The 18733-nt window shown below is 42.9% G+C and overlaps 1 protein-coding gene across 1 annotated transcript in view; it reads right to left on the reverse strand.

Moving 5' to 3' along the window:
* The window catches only part of LOC126199493 (uncharacterized), a 124094-nt gene that overhangs the window by 39100 nt on the left and 66261 nt on the right, over positions 1-18733 (reverse strand). The window lies entirely within an intron of this gene.

Raw genomic sequence — 18733 nt, forward strand, 5'->3', positions numbered from 1 at the left:
ACAGTTTTAATCTGCCAGAAAGTTTCATATCAGCGCACACTCCGCTGCAGAGTGAAAATCTCATTCTGGATCGCAGTACGTGTTCTGTGTCCTTACGAGAGAAGTGTTGCTTCAGGAGGGTTAAAGCAACAGTAGCGTATGATAAGAGGCTCTGTATACTCACTCTCATTGAGCAGGGAGTGAGACAGGTGTATGTCGCACTCTATGTCGTTATTTGTGCGGCGGTGGCTTGACCGTCTACTGTATAAGTATGTCCACATAAACACAAATGAGGTGCAAGAGCGCTAATCATATCGCTGGAAGTATTAAATTATCACTTAGGCGTCTTGGCAGTTTCGTATTTCCTGCAGCAAATGCTCTGCTTTCGTGTCATGTGACTTTCATATTTTTCAATTGGCTGAGGACAGCCATAGCTGAAGACAGAAGAACCACCACGAACGGAACTGGAAGTGGGAGCAAACGGCAGAAACAACGGATATGCTACTGGGATTCCCACATTCCGTTAGTATGGGTAATATACCCATCCTGCTAATTTCCATGCACACAAAGGGAATCATTGAGCATAATAAACACAGTGACTATAGACTCACAAATAACGCCAAATAATTCGAATAAATAACAAAATATAACAGAAAAAAATTTGTCTTTCAAGGTGTTTCGAACCGTTACTATAAATTCACCATGCTTCCTGGTCCTTCCCGTTCATCATTACACTATCAGTGATATGTCAAACAGATTTCTTGCAATTACACCTACATCAAATTTATGTATATGTCTAATAACTGTCACTCTATGCCTTTTTTTTATTCAAAATGTTGTAGGCTTACTTACGTTTCTTAATATGATTACTGTACATGAACAAAAAAGCGTATATTATCAAAAAGTGTAATTTAACTGAATGATTTTCACATATTTATTATTTTCAATGTGAATAGTATGCGTTGTTTTATTGTTTGGTTAGTGTTTATAAAGCAGGTGTTACGCCATTTCGTAATATGACAGTCAGCTAGAAACAAAGCTTTATTTTCGGATATCTTAAGCTTCATGCTATTGCTTGTCGAAAAGATTTCGACACTCTTGAATGTGTTTCATGAAGTGGTATGTTGAATGTGTTTCAGTACCTGTGCCGAGCCCGAATCTCGCCCGACACAGAGGGGAATGAAACATCACTGTTTCGATACAATTAATCCCTTCCAATCACAGTTGGACTGAAACAGCCTTATTTTGAAACAACGATACAGTTTCTGTGTCTGTCTCGAGATCGAATCTGGTCCAGTTATCCGAGACAGGGGCGGAATGAAACACCACTGTTTCGAAACAGTGAACCGTAGCCGTTCTGAAACACTGAAACAGTTCCACGTATCGATACACTGTATCGAAACATAGAAACAGTGGCCAAGTCTAGTGAACAGCGCGTAGCGTTGCGCAGTTGGAGGTGAGCCGCCAGCAGTGGTAGATGTGGAGAAAGAGATGGCAGAATTTTGAGAGCGGACGATCTGGACGTGTGTCCATCAGAAAGAGTAAATTTGTAATGTTTGATATCATGAACTGATATATACATGATGACTTTTGAACATTATTAAGGTAAATACATTGTTTGTTCTCTATCAAAATCTTTCATTTGCTAACTACGCCTATAAGTAGTTAGCATCCTTTATTTAGCTGGCAATATTGGCGCTCGCTGTATTGCAGTAGTTCGAGTAACGCAGATTTTTGTGAGGTAAGTGATTCATGAAAGGTATAGGTTATTGACCCCCCCCATGAACCATGGACCTTGCCGTTGGTGGGGAGGCTTGCGTGCCTCAGCGATACAGATGGCCGTACCGTAGGTGCAACCACAACGGAGGGGTATCTGTTGAGAGGCCAGACAAACATGTGGTTCCTGAAGAAAGGGCAGCAGCCTTTTCAGTAGTTGCAGGGGCAACAGTCTGGATGATTGACTGATCTGGTCTTGTAACATTAACCAAAACGGCCTTGCTGTGCTGGTACTGCGAACGGCTGAAAGCAAGGGGAAACTACAGCCGTAATTTTTCCCGAGGACATGCAGCTTTACTGTATGATTAAATGATGATTGCGTCCTCTTGGGTAAAATATTCCGGAGGTAAAATAGTCCCCCATTCGGATCTCCGGGCGGGGACTACTCAAGAGGACGTCGTTATCAGGAGAAAGAAAACTGGCATTCTACGGATCGCAGCGTGGAATGTCAGATCCCTTAATCGGGCAGGTAGGTTAGAAAATTTAAAAAGGGAAATGGGTAGGTTAAAGTTAGATATAGTGGGAATTAGTGAAGTTCGGTGGCAGGAGGAACAAGACTTTTGGTCAGGTGATTACTGGGTTATAAATACAAAATCAAATAGGGGTAATGCAGGAGTAGGTTTAATAATGAATAAAAAAATAGGAGTGCTGGTTAGCTACTACAAACAGCATAGTGAACGCATTATTGTGGCCAAGATAGACACAAAGCCCATGCCTACTACAGTAGTACAAGTTTATATGCCAGCTAGCTCTGCAGATGATGAAGAAATTGATGAAATGTATGACGAGATAAAAGAAATTATTCAGTTAGTGAAGGGAGACGAAAATTTAATAGTCATGGGTGACTGGAATTCGTCAGTAGGAAAAGGGAGAGAAGGAAACATAGTAGCTGAATATGGATTGGGGGGGAAGAAATGAAAGAGGAAGCCGCCTTGTAGAATTTTGCACAGAGCATAACTTAATCATAGCTAACACTTGGTTCAAGAATCATAAAAGAAGGTTGTATACCTGGAAGAATCCTGGAGATACTAAAAGGTATCAGATAGATCATATAATGGTAAGACAGAGATTTAGGAACCAGGTTTTAAATTGTAAGACATTTCCAGGGGCAGATGTGGATTCTGACCACAATCTATTGGTTATGAACTGCAGATTGAAACTGAAGAAACTGCAAAAAGGTGGGAATTTAAGGAGATGGGACCTGGATAAACTGAAAGAACCAGAGGTTGTACAGAGTTGCAGGGAGAGCATAAGGGAACAATTGACAGGAATGGGGAAAGAAATACAGTAGAAGAAGAATGGGTAGCTCTGAGGGATGAAGTAGTGAAGGCAGCAGAGGATCAAGTAGGTAAAAAGACGAGGGCTAATAGAAATCCTTGGGTAACAGAAGAAATATTGAATTTAATTGATGAAAGGAGAAAATATAAAAATGCAGTAAATGAAGCAGGCAAAAAGGAATACAAACGTCTCAAAAATGAGATCGACAGAAAGTGCAAAATGGCTAAGCAGGGATGGCTAGAGGACAAATGTAAGGATGTAGAGGCTTGTCTCACTAGGGGTAAGATAGATACTGCCTACAGGAAAATTAAAGAGACCTTTGGAGAGCAGAGAACCACTTGTATGAATATCAAGAGCTCAGATGGCAACCCAGTTCTAAGCAAAGAAGGGAAGGCAGAAAGGTGGAAAGACTATATAGAGGGTTTAAACAAGGGCGATGTACTTGAGGACAATATTATGGAAATGGAAGAGGATGTAGATGAAGATGAAATGGGAGATAAGATACTGCGTGAAGAGTTTGACAGAGCACTGAAAGACCTGAGTCGAAACAAGGCCCCGGGAGTAGACAACATTCCATTAGAACTACTGATGGCCTTGGGAGAGCCAGTCATGACAAAACTCTACCATCTGGTGAGCAAGATGTATGAGACAGGCGAAATACCCACAGACTTCAAGAAGAATATAATAATTCCAATCCCAAAGAAAGCAGGTGTTGACAGATGTGAAAATTACCGAACTATCAGTTTAATAAGTCACAGCTGCAAAATACTAACGCGAATTCTTTACAGACGAATGGAAAAACTGGTAGAAGCGGACCTCGGGGAAGATCAGTTTGGATTCCGTAGAAATGTTGGGACACGTGAGGCAATGCTAACCTTACGACTTATCTTAGAAGAAAGATTAAGAAAAGGCAAACCTACGTTTCTAGCATTTGTAGACTTAGAGAAAGCTTTTGACAATGTTAACTGGAATACTCTCTTTCAAATTCTGAAGGTGGCAGGGGTAAAATACAGGGAGCGAAAGGCTATTTACAATTTGTACAGAAACCAGATGGCAGTTATAAGAGTCGAGGGGCATGAAAGGGAAGCAGTTGGTTGGGAAAGGAGTGAGACAGGGTTGTAGCCTCTCCCCGATGTTATTCAATCAAAAGAAAAATTCGGAGTAGGTATTAAAATTCATGGAGAAGAAGTAAAAACTTTGAGGTTCGCCGATGACATTGTAATTCTGTCAGAGACAGCAAAGGACTTGGAAGAGCAGTTGAACGGAATGGACAGTGTCTTGAAAGAAGGGTATAAGATGAACATCAACAAAAGCAAAACGAGGATAATGGAATGTAGTCAAATTAAATCGGGTGATGCTGAGGGGATTAGATTAGGAAATGAGACACTTAAAGTAGTAAAGGAGTTTTGCTATTTAGGGAGCAAAATAACTGATGATGGTCGAAGTAGAGAGGATGTAAAATGTAGACTGGCAATGGCAAGGAAATCGTTTCTGAAGAAGAGAAATTTGTTAACATCGAGTATAGATTTAAGTGTCAGGAAGTCGTTTCTGAAAGTATTTGTATGGAGTGTAGCCATGTATGGAAGTGAAACATGGACGATAACCAGTTTGGACAAGAAGAGAATAGAAGCTTTCGAAATGTGGTGCTACAGAAGAATGCTGAAGATTAGATGGGTAGATCATATAACTAATGAGGAGGTATTGAATAGGATTGGGGAGAAGAGAAGTTTGTGGCAAAACTTAACTAGAAGAAGGGATAGGTTGGTAGGACATGTTCTGAGGCATCAAGGGATCACCAATTTATCATTGGAGGGCAGCGTGGAGGGTAAAAATCGTAGAGGGAGACCAATAAATGAATACGTTAAACAGATTCAGAAGGATGTAGGTTGCAGTAGGTACTGGGAGGTGAAGAAGCTTGCACAGGATAGAGTAGCATGGAGAGCTGCATCAAACCAGTCTCAGGACTGAAGACCACAACAACATCAACATACGTTATTGTTAGTCAGGGCCATACTTTTGTAGGGATTATTGAAAGTCAGACTGCGTTGCGCTGAAAATATTGTGTGTCAGTTTAGTGTTGATCAGAATAAGTAAAGAGAGAAGTGTCTGAGTACGTTCAGTTCTGCTCAGCTGTTTGAAAATCAAATAATGTAAGAGGTTTTCCAGCACAGTAAATTATAAATTTTTCTAAGGGGATGTTTCATAAAGTGTACGTGGAAGAAAAACAACAGGTGTGCGGCACCAATATCTGCGTATAAAAGCAAGCAGAAACCTTCAACACAATGCTATACGTCTACGGCGGCACTTCTAAAAAGCTGCAAAAGTCAACATAAACGATGAGAAATAGGCTCCATGAGAAAGGATTGCGTTCCAGAAGATCTCACAAGGCTCCTCCTCGAAATCGAGTTTTGAGCGGGTCTCGTCTAGCATTTGCACGAAACCACTTTTTGTGGAAGAGGCCGCAATGGGATACAAGGATCTTTTCTAATGAGACGCGCATCAGTCTCCACCCTGGAAATACTGATATTCGTACATGGGGGCAACGAGGACGACGTCTGCATCCTTACTGTATAGTAGACGGCCATCCTTATCAAGGCGGTTCAGTCATGTTTTGGATAGGAATTACCTACGGCCGCAGACAACCCTTGTGCCATTACATGGGAGGATGACGAGTGAAATATCGGGATGATATCCTTGCACGCATTGTGACTCCATTTGGTCAACGTATTGGAGTGGGGTTTCACCCTGATGGATGATAATATACGCCTCCGTCGACATAGTCTTATGAAGACCCTCCTAGTGGAGCATAGAATCAGTTGAATGGAATGGCTTCCATATTCTGCAGCTATAACCTTATTGAGAATGCATGGCCCATGCTAAAACGAGCGGTTTGTAATCGTCCTGACCCACCAGAGTCCTTATAGGACGCAACAGAGGCCGCTGTGGAGGAATCGCACAATGTTCCTCAGGCTTATCTGGGATGTTTGGTAAGCCTTAACACTTACATTAAGTCCATACAAGGTGTACGTCACGTATGTTACTACACAACATAAATATCCATTGCGCCTGTTTTCAGTATATTGTAGCACCCAAAAACGAATTCAGTGTGCACATCTAAATTTTTTGAAATCATTACTTGTCGAGCTCAGAGCCAAATAGGCCAACTCAGAACGGGCGAGTCAACACGGTATGTTGTTGTTGTGGTCTTCAGTCCTGAGACTGGTTTGATGCAGCTCTCCATGCTACTCTATCCTGTGCAAGCTTCTTCATCTCCCAATAAATACTGCAACCTGCATCCTTCTGAATCTGCTTAGTGGATTGATCTCTTGGTCTCCCTCTACGATTTTTACCCTCCACGCTGCCCTCCAATACTAAATTGGTGATCCCTTGATGCCTCAGAACATGTCCTACCAACCGATCACTTCTTCTGGTCAAGTTGTGCCACAAACTCCTCTTCTCCCCAATCCTATTCAGTACCTCCTCATTAGTTATGTGATCTACCCATCTAATCTTCAGCATTCTTCTGTAGCACCACATTTCGAAAGCTTCTATTCTTGTCCAAACTATTTACCGTCCACGTTTCACTTCCATACATGGCTACACTCCATACAAATACTTTCATAAATGACTTCCTGACACTTAAATCTATACTCGATGTTAACAAATTTCTCTTCTTCAGAAACGATTTCCTTGCCATTGCCAGTCTACATTTTATATCCTCTCTACTTCGACCATCATCAGTTATTTTGCTCCCCAAATAGCAAAACTCCTTTACTACTTTAAGTGTCTCATTTCCTAATCTAATACCCTCAACATCACCCGACTTAATTCGACTACATTCCATTATCCTCGTTTTGCTTTTGTTGATGTTCATCTTATATCCTCCCTTCAAGACACCATCCATTCCGTTCAACTGCTCTTCCAAGTCCTTTGCTGTCTCTGACAGAATTACAATGTCATCGGCGAACCTCAAAGTTTTTATTTCTTCTCCATGGATTTTAATACCTACTCCGAATTTTTCTTTTGTTTCCTTTACTGCTTGCTCAATATACAGATTGAATAACATCGGGGAGAGGCTACAGCCCTGTCTTACTCCTTTCCCAACCACTGCTTCCCTTTCATGTCCCTCGACTCTTATAACTGCCATCTGGTTTCTGATCAAATTGTAAATAGCCTTTCGCTCCCTGTATTTTACCCCTGCCACCTTTAGAATTTGAAAGAGAGTATTCCAGTTAACATTGTTAAAAGCTTTCTCTAAGTCTACAAATGCTAGAAACGTAGGTTTGCCTTTCCTTAATCTTTCTTCTAAGATAAGTCGTAAGGTCAGTATTGCCTCACGTGTTCCAGTATTTCTACGGAATCCAAACTGATCTTCCCCGAGGTCGGCTTCTACTAGTTTTTCCATTCGTCTGTAAAGAATTCGTGTTAGTATTTTGCAGCCGTGGTTTATTAAACTGTTTGTTCGGTAATTCTCACATCTGTCAACACCTGCTTTCTTTGGGATTGGAATTATTACATTCTTCTTGAAGTCTGAGGATATTTCGACTGTCTCGTACATCTTGCTCACCAGATGGTAGAGTTTTGTCAGGACTGGCTCTCCCAAGGCCATCAGTAGTTCTAATGGAATGTTGTCTACTCCCGGGGCCTTGTTTCGACTGAGGTCTTTCAGTGCTCTGTCAAACTCTTCACGCAGTATCTTATCTCCCATTTCATCTTCATCTACATCCTCTTCCATTTCCATAATATTGTCCTCAAGTACATCGCCCTTGTATAGACCCTCTATATACTCCTTCCACCTTTCTGCTTTCCCTTCCTTGCTTAGAACTGGGTTTCCATCTGAGCTCTTGATGTTCATACAAGTGGTTCTCTTATCTCCAAAGGTCTCTTTAATTTTCCTGTAGGCAGTATCTATCTTACCCCTAGTGAGATAAGCCTCTACATCCTTACATTTGTCCTCTAGCCATCCCTGCTTAGCCATTTTGCACTTCCTGTCGATCTCATTTTTGAGACGTTTGTATTCCGTTTTGCCTGCTTCATTTACTGCATTTTTATATTTTCTCCTTTCATCAATTAAATTCAATATTTCTTCTGTATATCGTCACGGTATATCGTCAATATATGACATGGCGTGGCGCATCTGGGCAGCTCCCTGGTCGTTCCGTGAGCATCTGCTGTAGTCTTGGTCGTCCCAAGATCGGAGACCAAGGCCTGTCCTCCTGAAACGTGCAGTCGGCTTCACTCACCTAAGCACACGACGAGCTGTCCACAAGAGCAATGAGGTATCGAGCCGCCCTGTATTGCGATGCGCCCAGTAACAGAAACGCCTACTCACTTCCCACGCTGCAGCCCGCATGCCCTAGTGTCACCCGCTGCTCATTCACCTGCGGCACCCGCTGAACAGCGCTGCTCGGCACTACGGAACAACTACATTAATTTGTGTATTCATCCTGACAGTGTCATTCTAGATATCGCTGTGTTCTTGATGTCTCTGGATGTAGCAACGGATCACTCCCACACCACCGCTCGACTCCTAACCCATAGCAACCTTGGTCAACGTCGGCTCCTACAATATTCCGTCAGAAAAATCATTATGACAATCTTAGTAGCAGTTTCATATTGGGATTCACTTTTAGAATAAAATTTATTGGCATAAAACTTATACATGTATGTGCTTTCTAAGATAAACGAAGAACTGCTTACGGTTTTGCATTGACTGCATTTTATTCAATCGTGGGGCTAACAAGAAACGGCTCTTAAAAGGCTGTATCTCGGTAACTGCGTACTTTGGCACTGTGCATTCACACATATCGATGTACGCTAAAAATCGCATTCTGCCGTATAACGATGGTGTGTTGTATCATATTCAATGCATAGGGTGTTACGGGTGTAAGTGTAGATATTGTGATCATTGATTCTTTTTGTGCGTATCCACTTAAGAGTCTTAGTTGTCTTTCCTCTGCGTCTAATAGTCTTCCAGCAAACTCGTTACATAACTTACTATCTGATGTTTTCTGCACGGTTGTAACTGCACCCCTGTCAGTACACACTAACCGTTTTGCGTATATGTGTACACCGTTCAACACCTAACCTAGGGCCAAGGGGAGAAAACATTAATGGTTGCTCTTTCCACACGTACGAGGACTGCCCAGAAAGTAATGCACCGCATTTTTTCCTCAGCCGAAACCAATAATATGAATGCGAAACGTTACGTCCGTTTTATTTGAAGTCTCCCGAGTGAACGCGCCAATTTCCGTCACTTTAGACTGATAACGTAGCTGAAGGACAGTTTCAAAATTGCGTCTGTACGTGATATACTTTACACGCAACGTGCCGTCACTGAATTTCTAACTGCAGAGAAAGAAACTGTGGAGAATATTGAGAAACGCTTGTGCAGTCTATGGATCATCTGATGTCGACGGAAGTACAGTTAGTCGCTGGGCACGGACGGTAGGTCATCAAAAGGCTGTTCGGCGGAGCTCCACGATTTGCAGCGGTCAGGAGACCGTCCACGGCTGTCATACCTGACAGCCCTGACCTAGCACCCTCGGACTTCGACTTGTTTGGTCCATTAAAGGATTCCATTCGTGGAAGACATTTTTAGGACGAGGAGGGGGTGACTCACACAGGGAAACACTGGCTCCGCCACCAGGACAAGGATTGGTACCGAAAGGGCATACACGCCCTTGTTCCGCGCTGGAGGAAGGCCTGGAGGAAGGCCATAGAACGGGATGGACATTACATTAAAAAATAGGGTGTGTAGACAACACACCAACCTTTCGTGTGTGTAATTCGCATTATGTTCAATAAGGAACATTTGAAGAAAGGAATGCGGTGATTAACTTTCTAGGCAACCCTCGTACTTGGAGGAACTAACCAATCTAGAAACATACTACTCCTAATAGCTGTAATTATTAGTCTGCAAATGAATTAAATACTAAAGTAACGTCGTTCGGTACACTGTCCTCAGTTAGCAATAAAAACATCTGTATTTATACCGCTAAGACTCTGCATAATGTTGGCCATATGACAAATCATTCTTAATAGGGGTACTTCCGATTATGCAACAGGAAGCGCAAGTTTGGCTGGCTCTGAGCACTATGGGACTCAACTGCTGTGGTCATCACTCCCCTAGAACTTAGAACTACTTAAACCTAACTAACCTAAGGACATCACACACATCCATGCCCGAGGCAGGATTCGAACCTGCGACCGTAGCAGTCGCACGGTTCCGGACTGCGCGCCTAGAACCGCGAGACCACCGCGGCCGGCGCGCAAGTTTGAACAAGTATTGTAGTATGGTGTTAGCTTACAACAGGAGACACGAAGTTTCAGTTATCAGCTCGAAAAAACAAAGTTACGTAATTGTTTTTATATTGGTTTGTTTGCAGTTCTGATACACGTGGAATTCCCCGCGCCACAGCACCCTGGCGCCCTGGCAGGCTGCTAGTGGGGCCAAAACAAAATGGCGCATGTCATTGGTAACCTGGATTACCGTGCGGTAATTCGTTTTCTGCTTTGACGGGAAAGAATGCTCGACCACTTCATCATGCGTTGGTGGAAGTGTACTTCAACAATCCACCGTCAAATGACAAGTGTGTGATGAACACAAGCCTGAACGACGAAGAAGAAAACGGTAGACTGTCTCTCTGGGAAGAATTGGGAATCGTCAGGGAGGTGGAGGTCATAGTGCTCGAAGACCGGTGTATTACAGTGCAAGAGATAGTGGAAAAATTGAAAATCAGCATCAGCTTTCAACATCGGGTACGAAATTTTGAACTTCACAAAGCCGTCCCTAGCTGTTGTCTGTAACTGATTATTGCACTTAAGAAAGCTTGAGATTGCAACTAAAATGTTGTAACTGTGACGGACCAATACATAAGATTGGTTGCTAAGCACCAATCACCATGGCGTGTTTTAGGTGTATCACTACATTCCCAGGCAAAGACGAGTGTTTTTTTTTTTTTTTTTTTTTTTTTTTTTTTTTTTTTTTTTTTTTTTTAATAGATTACGCTGGTAAGGTGGATACGGTGACAGCAGCATACTACCGAAATATGCAGCAGTGGTTACTAGATGCTGACAATGTGAAGGGTCGCGGGCAGTTGTCCAATTGGGTATTTTCACTCCACAACGACGCCGCAGCTAATTCTCTATAGGACATTGTCACACATGCTGCTTCTTGCCGCTATTAAATTTTGCCTGTCTCCCCGCATTCTCTTGACACGGCACCGAATGACTCCTGCCTTTTTCCTGCAATGCGGACTTCTACGACCGAGGTGACTTTCAATTGTACCGCACTGAAAGGTGAACGTACAGGGAAAACAAACAATCGCGCTCTTGGACGTGACAACGGGAATTGTAGAACACAATAATACGAAAATACCTGTAACGTAATGTCGCACCACGCACACTTTCGGTAGAAATGGGCGTCAAAGAAAGGCAGTATGGCAGCACTATAGTCACGTGTACGAGAAAAATCTTTATTCAATACGCTATAGCTGTGCTGACATGTTTGTGCAGTAGCAGAATTTTGCTTTTGCGGAGGAGTAGGAGATTAGCGTTTATCGTCCCGTCGACAACGAGATCAGACAGAGCACCAGCTCGGATTAGGGGAGGATGGGGAAGGAAATCTGCCATGCCCTTCCAAAGGCACCATCCCGGCATTTACCTGAAGCGATTTAGGAAAATCACGGAAAACCTAAATCTGGATGGCCGGACGCAGGTTTGAACCGTGGTCCTCCCGAATGCGAGTCCAGTGTCCTAACCACTGCGCCACCTCTCTCGGTTTGCTTTTGCGTATTCGAGTTTAATTTCAGGTCTAGAGGTAGATCCTCTCTCTCTCTCTCTCTCTCTCATTTTAGACTATGTGATATCGTGATTGATTGACTTCTTCATCGTTAACAGCAATTACAGATGATTTCATACAAGTTATTTAATACTAACTAGAAGTATAGTGCAATCGTTTCTATTATTTCCCTTTTAAGGGGCTCCGGAACGCCTTATACTTGCAATGTTAAAATAACGCTTATAAATTACATCTTTCCTCACAAAGTATTTGAGGTAGGAAGTTGAACTTTTTACAGATTATTTATTGGAATATGGGCTACAACTTAACACAGGGATTTTACAAAATTTTAGTTCAGTTATTAAAGATGATTTTTTTTCAATTGTAATGAAAATTCACAACATTTTTTTGCAATTTTTTATTTATATATTCAAAAATATACAGTTTTTTGGAAAAAGGCTGTGTTAAATTATGCAGAAGGTACTGTGTAACATTTACTGAAAGTTTGAAACAAATATGTTTGGAAGATCCTTAGAAAACATGTAATTAGTATGAGAAAATAAAAGTTTTGGGAATCGAGCGACAAAGATTGGATTAACTTTTTAGTGCATTCCAGGTCCATAGGATGGATTATCTTCATCCTCTGCAAACTCCTCCTCCAGCTTCCTCTTGTTCCTCCTCCTGTTTACTCTTGCTTGTATTTCTAGACTCTTTACAGCCCTGTCTGCAGCCCGAAGGCGTTCCTTGTCTAAAGCAAGCATCGCTCGTACCATGTTAGAACCTATCTTCACTCCCATATTTCTAAATACCTTGCACCTTACAATGTTGCCATCATTGAAAGTCGTAACAGCATCATACACACCAAAGTGAAGTGTTTCTATTCCAACAAATACAGTCTTGGGGATTCTCGACCATATAACACTATTTACACTTTCATTGGGGTTTTGAGTTGTGAATGAAATATTTGATATGTCGGTTCTCAAAGGAATCACAGGTTAGCCACAACACATACTTTATCTCACATCACTAAAATGTACCTGATGAACACGGACGTTAATAATAACACCATTTGACAGCAGTTTAACTGCGCCACAGAGGGTCACGCCCATGTAGAACACATTTCAAAAAAAATTTAAAAATAGTTGTAGTCTTCGGAATTGAATAAATTATATATCTATTAAAAGGTAATAGTCTGCAGATTCAGAAAACGCAAAAAAGTAAAAATTGAACTTTTCATGATTTTGAGCCTTTCCGGAGCCCCTTAAAGGAGTATTTTGGCTCGAAATGATCACTCTTTCTCTTCCACACACTGTACCCCTTCATACTTTTCAGTCATTAATTTACCAGAACTGTTTCTGTTTCCCTTCTCCCAAAGTAAAAATAAGAAAACCGGACAAGTACGAGGAGGACTCGCGTTCTTCGGGTTCCGTACAAATTTAATTATGTAACAGTCCATCAAAACGTTTTGATGAATGAGTTAGCGAGTATAAAAACATGTGACATATAAGGTCGTATCTTTTGACTGCATTTACTTAGAAGCTTTCAACTTTACACTTCTACCCGTACCTGACGGAAAGGGGGCTTAATAGACGGACAGAGAGATAGACATGGACCATAACGTGATCCTATAAGAGTTCCGTTATCATCGATTGATGTGCAGAACCCTAAAAACCGACTCCATACCTCTCCTTCATGTTCTATACCTTCTTCTTTTATTCTAGATAGTTCCGCTGCAACCACACAAATCCCATAGTCACATCATCAAAGTGCGTTGTTTCGCAGTACTTCATAGATCGCAGTCGAACGTTGTATCAGGTAAACCATACCTCGTCCTTACCCCCTTGAAGAAAAACAGTGCTAGCAATGGACTAGAAACCATGGAAGACGGTGGACGGGCGGGGCGGCGGGGGGGGGGGGGAGCGTATAAGTATAATGTATGGAACAGAAAAACGTTTAAAGGCAGAATATGTCTTTAAAAGAAGGAGAACAATAAAAACGATTGAAATGACAATTTCAGAGACTTTACCGGTCTCATATAGATATGATTTTATCTATATAGACTGAAGCGGCGAGCGAAAATTTTAACCAAGATCATGAATCGAACCCAGATCTCTTGCTAACGAGGCAGATGCGTTAACCACGAAGCCACCTTGGCCTAGCGGTTCACGGATTAACCTGCCACGTCTCCGTCCTCTATCCAAAGTAAATGGGGCCGGCGCCTCCCTCTTCGATGCAAATTCTCACTGCCGCTCCCATCTACTTTGGATCGAGGAGGAAAGCGTGGCAGGTTAATCCGTGAACCGCTGGATCAAGATGGCTTAGTGGTTAACGCATCTGTCTAGTAAGCACGAGATCTGGGTTCGAGTCCTGGCCTTGGTAGAAATTTTCACTCGTCACTTCAGTCTATATGCATGGAATAGACATGATTGTACGCTCATATCTGTATAGTACTAAATAATTTCTGTAAGGCCTGTTGTAATGGGTGATACTACACCTCCACTGGAATTCTCGAACTTTGGGTACTTTAACGCAGTACTCTGCTACTGCACTCAGTGGACAGCTATGGAGTACCGAATGAAGATATATGTCGTATACGAGGTACAGCAGTAAAGTAATGAGACTGATTTTCTCTGCAAGATGTGGCAACCCTGCAGACTTGCGTAGGCACAATATTTTTGACCAAGGTCTATAAGCTACTTCTAGTCCAAGCTGGACATCGATGCAACTGCTCAGTCGTGAGTTATGCTGTAATACGTTAACACGCGTTTGTGTCTGTCGTCACGGAAATGGAACCGCATAATATAGCGCAACGGTATTCCATTTCTTTTTCCGTTAAATTTGGTGAAAACGCGACGACAACTTACAGTAAGCTTCAGAAGGCTTTTGCAGAAGAGGTTATGTCAAGAGCTCAAGTTTTTCGTAGGCATAAAATGTTTAGTGAAGGCAGAACGAATGTTGAAGATGAAGACCACAGTGCAGGACCATCAACCTCACAGACTGGTGTCAACCTGGCCAGGGTGCGTGAACTCGTACGATCTGATCGAAGATTATCCGTGAAAATGATTGCAAATGAACTGAACATCAATCGAGAAACGGTTCGTCTAATAATAACAGAAGATCTTGGTATGAGAAAGATTTGTGCAAAAATTGTCCCCAAAAACCTCACACCACAACAGCGAGAAACACGGAAAACTGTGGCAGCCGATCTGTTGGAGCAAACGGAAATAAATCCAGAATTGTTGAGCCGTGTTATCACTGGTGATGAAAGTTGGTTTTTTCAGTACGATCCAGAGACAAAATGCCAAAGTTCGTAATGGTGCTCAAAGGGATCACCCAGGCCAAAAAAAGCTCGCATGTCAAAGTCAGAAGTGATATGCATACTTGTGTGCTTCTTTGATTCCAAGGGAATTGTTCATAAAGAGTGGGTACCTTCTGGTCAAACAGTTAACCAATATTACTACAAAGAAATTTTAGAAAGACTTCGCAAAAGAGTTCTTCGTGTCCGTGCCAACATTGCTGATAGTTGGATTCTGCATCACGATAATGCGCCATCACATACTGCTCTGTCAGTCCAGCAATTTTTAACCTCAAAACAAATTTCAGTATTACCACAGCCACCTTATTCACCAGATATCGCTCCGTGCGACTTTTTTTTATTTCCAAGAGTCAAAACGGCGGTCAAGGGACACCATTTTCAAACAACACAAGATGTCCAAAAAGCTGTGACGAGGGTCTTTGAGGATATTACAGAATATGAGGTCCATAAATGTTACCATCAATGGCAGAAGCGCTAGAAAAAGTGTTCAAATGGTTCAAATGGCTCTGAGCACTATGGGACTTAACATTTGAGGTCATCAGTCCCCTAGCCTTAGAACTACTTAAACCTAATTAACCTAAGGACATCACACACATCCATGCCCGAGGCAGGATTCGAACCTGCGATCGTAGCGGCCGCGCTGTTCCAGACTGAAGCGCCTAGAACCGCCCAGCCACATCGGCCGGCCTAGAAAAAGTGTGTGCAATCAGAAGGAAACTACTTTGAAGGAGACAACACTAAACTTGACTAAAACGGTAAGCAACATTTTTTCCGCATCAGTCTCGTTACTTTGTTGTAGCACCTTGTATATAATTACAGCGTTGCCAAATTGCTTTTCTTTTTCTACCAAAAAATTCTCTGGACAAAATTTTGTTAGAGACACTTGTGTACCGTTAAAATGTAAAGAATAGCGCGTAGCGTCAGAGTGCGCTAATTTTGGTTCACCCTGTATAGGTAAGAACTAACACCGTGTCCAGGTTTCGTGGACGTGGTAATAACTGAAACTGTATGTGGCTACCATCGGTACGCCGATGAGAGCGACCAGAAGCAGTGTGTGCGCATGCGCCAACCTGCCGGCTGTGGAGGCGACGAGCCGGCGCAGCCTGGAGAAGGCGCAGTTGACGGCCTGCACGCGGCGCCGCTCCCTGGCGTTGCGCCGCTCCACCAGCTGCGGCGCCGGGGGCGGCAGCGAGGCGGCCAGGGGGGCGGCGGCGGTGGGGGCGGGGCCCGGGGGCGGAGGCCGGGGGCGGCCGCGGCGGCCGCAGTCCGACACCATGCGCCGCAGCGCCGGGCGACACCTGCTGCGGGCCGAGGCCGGCCGTAGCGTCACGGCCCACTGTAGGCAAACAGCACGTTCCGTGTACTGTGGATCATTTATAACCTACATCTGCGGAACAAAGAATATAAGGGTTACAAATACAAAGTTTTTGAAAGAAGTGTCACGTATTCTGACAGGCTATAATATTGCTCAAAACTAGTGGGAAAGTTTCTAGAACGATACGTCCGGGGCCGCGCGGGATTAGCCGAGCGGTCTAGGGTGCTGCAGTCATGGACTGTGCGGCTGGTCCCGGCGGAGGAACGAGTCCTCCCTCGGGCATGGGTGTGTGTGCTTGTCCTTAGGATAATTTAGGTTAAGTAGTATGTAAGCTTAGGGGCTGATGACCTTAGCAGCTAAGTCCCATAAGATTTCGCACACACGATACGTCCGGGAAATGCGCTAATCCTTTCTGTAATTCCCATCTGTCTGTTACGCGGGGGAAATAGACACTGCAGGCAATGCTGCAAGTGGTTACAACTCATTCTGACACATCCTTCAGCTCTTCTTCACACTGAACCACTGTTTTAAACACACCTGGCTACATTAGGATTGCGTCACTTGCATCGGTTGCACACTGCTGCTACGTCTGAACGTTGTCGATGGCCTGGGCATATACCAGTACCTTTAAAATGGGGTGACCCGCATTGTGCATAAAGCACAGTCAACATATTTCTGCAGTGGTAACGTTGTCCAATAGCGGTATTAGCTCGTCACGCAAAAATCGGTGCTACACAGCACCTGTTAATACGTTTTGTAAAGTCTATGATACTTTCAGTATCATCCACAATTCCTGCTTGTACGTTGGTACTAAAGTGATCCTCATGCCTCACCGCCAAGAGTCCTCGAGGATCTGCATCTATCCACGCATAGATGTTGTAGTAATTTACTATGCCATGGTTTTTTAATCTTGCCTCATCTCTATGTAAAAAAGAAGTGTCACATATTCTGATAGGCGATAATATTGCTCAAAGCTAGTGGAAAAGTTTCTAGTACGATATGTCCCAGAACCAACACCTGTTGAGAAATGCGCTAATCCGTTCTGTCATTCTCATCTGTATGTTACGCGGGGGAAACAGGCACTGCAGGCAATGCTGCAAGTGGTTACCATTCATTCTGACACATCCTTCGGCTCTTCTTCACATTGGACCGCTGTTTTAAACACACCTGGCTGCATTAGGGTTGCATCACTTGCATCGGTTACACGATGCTGTTACGTCTGATCGTTGTCGATGGTCTGGGCAGATACCAGTACCTTTAAAACGGGGTGATGCCCCATTGTGCATAAAGCACAGTCAACATCTTTCTGCAGTGCTAACTTTCTGCAATAGCGCCGTTAGCTCGTCACGCCGAAATCGGTGCTACACACCCCTCGCCTTTTCGTTATGCTGATCCGCACAGCCGTAAAGTCTGCCACACAGCATAACAGGCAAGGCGACGAAGTGTTACCAACATACTATGCACAGGCGTGAAATTGAAAAATTATCCGAATTTTGTCAGAGTGTTTTCAATCATGTGTAAGACTATATTAATGCTGATTAGTGTGTTAAACGAAACATGTAGGTATAAGATATAAATGAAAGAAGAAACACTAATTAGCATGAACTGTACTAACAAAAATGAATTTCAGCTCATCGAGATTTTAGTAAGACAAAGTACCCCAGATCGTTGCGAATTAGCAAAATATTATGCGCATTCGGCAGCGAAACGATCTGTGTCAACGTTCAGACCAGTCATACTGGATTACCGTTGCTGACCTACCATGAAAGTGTGCAAATTTAGCTATGTGTGAAGATTCATAATTAAATTCAGTTAAAAATCATTCAGTGCCACACTTAAGTCAATTCAATTATTGACAGAAGCGGAAAAAGTAGGCAGCAACAAGTATGAAATTCTAGAAGAGTTTCATATTGACATCCACAGGGAGCCGGTACGGAATAAAGATAGCAATAAAACGTATTGAGGGTGCGGCAATTTCTTAAAAGTGCTTTACTGATAGTCCATCTGCCTCCATCGAGATTAGAACCGAAAACAAACCAGACTTCCCTTGCAGTAGCAAACACCTTTCACTACGCTAACAGACAACCGAGGCAAACAGCCCTCTATTATTACCCCAGACACGAATAAGCCGGCAATTTCGCAATTAAAATGGTAAAATGATCTGCAGTTTCTGTTCCATAGATCTTTCTGGACTCAAAAATATGAATTTTCTACCTTTATGCCACCGCTCATGTGTCAATCATTCAGAATGTGTATCTAAATAACAAAATACTGTTATTAGCGAGTA

Source organism: Schistocerca nitens, chromosome 8, assembly GCF_023898315.1.
Source record: "Schistocerca nitens isolate TAMUIC-IGC-003100 chromosome 8, iqSchNite1.1, whole genome shotgun sequence".
Classification (NCBI taxonomy): domain Eukaryota; kingdom Metazoa; phylum Arthropoda; class Insecta; order Orthoptera; family Acrididae; genus Schistocerca; species Schistocerca nitens.